This window comes from Octodon degus, unplaced genomic scaffold, assembly GCF_000260255.1.
Source record: "Octodon degus isolate 3935 unplaced genomic scaffold, OctDeg1.0 scaffold00250, whole genome shotgun sequence".
NCBI lineage: Eukaryota > Metazoa > Chordata > Mammalia > Rodentia > Octodontidae > Octodon > Octodon degus.
Window position 1 is genome coordinate 152,579 of NW_004524826.1, and position 4,027 is coordinate 156,605.

Genomic DNA, 4,027 nt, shown 5'->3' on the forward strand with positions numbered 1-4,027 from the left:
GCCCTCGCAGGGTAGCAGGAAACTCTCCGCACACTCACAGGACCTGGGCTAGGACTGGGTCTGGGGGCTCCCGGGACTCGGCAGAAAATCCTACTCGGCGGGCGGGGTGGGGGAGGCACTGCGGAGTGGTGGGGGCGGCCCGATGGGCTGCGAGAGGGTCCGGCCCACGCTGCGCTTGGGCTGGTACTGGTCCCGCTGGCGCAGGGTAGCAGGAAACTCTCAGCACACTCACCGGACCTGGGCTAGGACTCCCACCCAAAATTTTAAAGGAAACTATCTTCCATTATGAAGCAAAGACCTCCAACTTGTAATTATGGCCATCTGAACAATAAAATCCCACTCCCAAGTGTCAATGCTACAATCCTTATAATCTGTGAACATGCCATACTACATTGCAAAAGAGACTTTGCAGTAGTGAGCAAATGAAAGATTTGGGTATTGGGAAATTATCCTGGATAACCCAGTTGGGAACAAGGAAATCGCAAGGTCCTTAAAAGGAAGACCCAGGAGGTTTATTCTGATAAGGAGATGTGATTATGGAAGCAGAAGTGTAAGAGATGCAGGGCCACAAGACAGGCATTGGTGACAGTATTTTAAAGGTAGACAAGGCAGTCAAGGGGGTTATAACCCAGATGAAATGCAACCCTACTGTCCCATTTAAGTCTTCTGACCTGAACTATGATATACTCTTATTGATCTCTTTTAATCCACCAAATTTGTGGTAAACTGTAACAGCAGCAGTGTATCAATTTAAAGCCTAACAGTAATGCATACTTTTGTACAAAATTTCCAAAGTGCACTAAAAGAGTAAAGCATTCAAGAACACTTTAAATAAGTACCATGAGACTATAAATTAATCGATAACAAGCTATGACAGTGGTATAGTCTGAACCCATATATCTGTACAGTCTGATTCTGTAGTTATATTAATTTTCATGTAATATGTTTGTAAGGTGAGGACTCCAAAAATGTCAGGTTAGTAAGTCAGGATGTTGGAATATATAGCATAGGAAATCTCCCTTTTTGATACAACTGAATTGAATGTAATTCAATTATCTGGTTGTAAGAAATGGCACAAGGCAGAGACCAGCTAAAGGCCCCATATCCTTAGAATATGTTTCACTAAGGAACCCATCAAGAAATGAGTCCAATAAGTATAGCATTCTTGTGATCCAATCATCTTCCACACACATGAGAATACAAGAAGACTTAGGTATTTGGTCACTGACCCCAAAAGGACTTATGTACATCTCACTATTCAAATCTCATTTAGTCCATTTCTAAGAGTTGCAGTAGTATCATAGTTCCAACACTGCTGAAAAGCTCAAGACCAAAGTCTCCTCTGAAACTCAAAGAAATCCTTTAGTTGTGAGCACCTATAAAAATAGAAATCAGAATAAATTAAAGCACAATAGTGACACAATTGCATAGGGTAAAAACTTCCAATCTGAAAGAGAGAAATGGAAAGATAGAAAGGAATTGGATCAAAAACAAGATTGAAATCCAACATTAAGTCCTATAGCTGTATGTCCAGCATCCAGGGCAAGTTGTTATGAAAAATGAACTTCAAAGGGCTTGGACAGCCCACACCCATATCCGCGCTGATTGTCATCCTCATGGACTCATGTGTTGGACCTGCTCACTGTATGTGGCATCCTCAGGCAATGTTGCATATTCCTGGTGTCTCTATCTTCTTCAGGTGTTCACTGCACTTTCAGCTTCTCATTCACGTTTTCACACACTTAGCTTTCATGGGCACTCTCCCAGGCCTCCAAAGCTTTCCTCTAAACTGTAAATGGAAGTTTCCTTGATGTCACAATCTTGCATTATCCCATCCTATAAAATGAGTACTGTATGGGTTACACCAAGGTCTACCAACAGATTGTCTGCTAACAGATTGAACCATTGCTCGGACCCCTTCTATCATGGCGGCTGCTGCCTGTGAGTGCCTGGGTGCCTGAACTCAAGGAAAAATTTTTCTATGTGGCCCTAAATGAATAAAGTACATTGGGCACTGTCCTTTGCCAATGACTTTGCAGTTTTGCACCCTTGCACGTGGAAAGGGCAAGGTCTTCTTAATTTGGGAGATGCCTTTTTCCTATTGTCCTGGTGTAAATTACTTCTTTTTTAATGTTAATCTTTTCAGAAATCACACTGCTCATGCCCCAACTTTGCAAATTCCTTCTTTCTGTTGTAACTGGAAACTTTTCATTTCCTTTGGCTCTATTTGTTTTTGATTTTTACTGTACATCTGAATAAATGCAGCCTATAATACTCACACTACAGCCTGAACATTGTACTGCTTCCACCAGGTAATAAATCAGGTGCTAGTAATCTTAAACTCATGAAAACCTTCAGAACATGGAAAAAATGTAGACAAATTTTCTGCGATCACATAACAGACGTAGCCTGAAGTTCAACAGTCAGTGGGATCCTTCTTCCATTCTGAAACTTATTGAGCCTTGCCTTTGCTGTCTTCATTTCTACCAGCAATTTCTGAGCTCTGACCATAATCTACCATCAAGTTTGATTTACATATTATGGCTTCTTTAGCCAACATCTCAAGCCTATCCAGGCTCCTTCTGCTAACCAGTTTCAAAGTTTCTCAACCACATGGATATGTACAATCATAGCAATGACCCCACTCCTGTTACCAAAATCTGTTTTTCTCATTTTCCTATCACTAGAATCAAAGATCTAGTATCCATGAGTTAAAAGAGGAGAGGTTTATTTTGTCTTACAATTTTTAGAGGCATCAGTAAACAGTTGGCTGACCCTAAGACAGGAAAGTCATGCAGAGTCCGAGAGTATAGTAGAGGTCTGAGTCTATGTTCAACTCATGGCATACAGGAAGCAAAGAGACTGAGAATAATCAGGAACAGGTACACATCCTTCCAGGACCCACCCATAGTATTGCCCTCTGACTCTTCCTCTTCTCCAAACAGCACATTCAGTTATGAACTCATCAGTAAGTTAGTGAACTGAGAGTAGCACTTCTATGATCCAATCATCTTACAAAAGTCCAGCCTCTAAACACATGAATATTTGGGGGATTAGGGATGGAATGTTATAGGCTAGACATAGAAATTGCCCACCAAAAGTTCTTTTAAGCCTCTCTTCTTTATTAGTACATGTTTGTAATACATAGTATTTACATTCCTGAGGTGGAGCCACTATAGGCACAAAAGCCATTTTAGAAATGTTTACATAAGAAATTTTTAATTATGAATGGATTTTTGTGGACTGTCCTGCTATAATGCTGTATATGGTTAAATTTCTAAATTTCTGTGTAAAAATATGTAATTGTTTATTCCTTTTTAAAATATTTTTTATTTTTTTATTTTTTTCTTCACATTCTACAGGGATTTAAAGTTCAACATATTAATACTTGATGGAAAATACCTGTTCCATGTTATGTCTAAGATGTTTGATATTCAGACAGATAGTAAGGTTAAGCTCAACGGCCTATGTTATAGGGCAACAATATCACTAAGCTTCTCTTCTGGAGGGCTAACAATTTAAGTTTGCAGACCAAAAATTAGAGAAAAATAAGGGCTGCAAGGCAAGCCAACATTTTGGCTCTAGCCTTTCAAGGTCAGTGAAGACTCAGGACATAGGAAAACCCGTAACTATTACATACTGTAACTCAGCTGTGTCCCAAATTTTCTGATCAAGGAGATTATGGGGCCACAGATAAAAATGATCAGTGATGTAGAGTGTGCCTAAGGAGAGTCACATGGAGAGAAAACATTCTCTCAGGCTTTCACAGAGAGTAAATTGGTCAAGCAAAGGCCAAGACTCATCCACAAGGCTGACACAGACAAAAGATCTACAAACTGTGATACAGGGTTTCAGGGTAAATCCTGAGGGGATTTGACTGACCTTCTCAAATACAAAAGTTACATTTCTTGTTATATAGGTCTTGCTCTATCTTGGTGTTAACGATCCAGCAGAAAAGTATAAAAACAAGGTATAAAAGTAAATCCAGGTCCTAGCCCAGATCCGGTGAGTGTGCGGAGAGTTTCCT

General features: G+C 40.2%; 1 protein-coding gene across 1 annotated transcript in view; it reads left to right on the top strand.

The window, feature by feature from the left end:
• LOC101569192 (dimethylaniline monooxygenase [N-oxide-forming] 5-like) overlaps positions 1–4,027 on the top strand; it is a 22,284-nt gene that overhangs the window by 5,170 nt on the left and 13,087 nt on the right. The window lies entirely within an intron of this gene.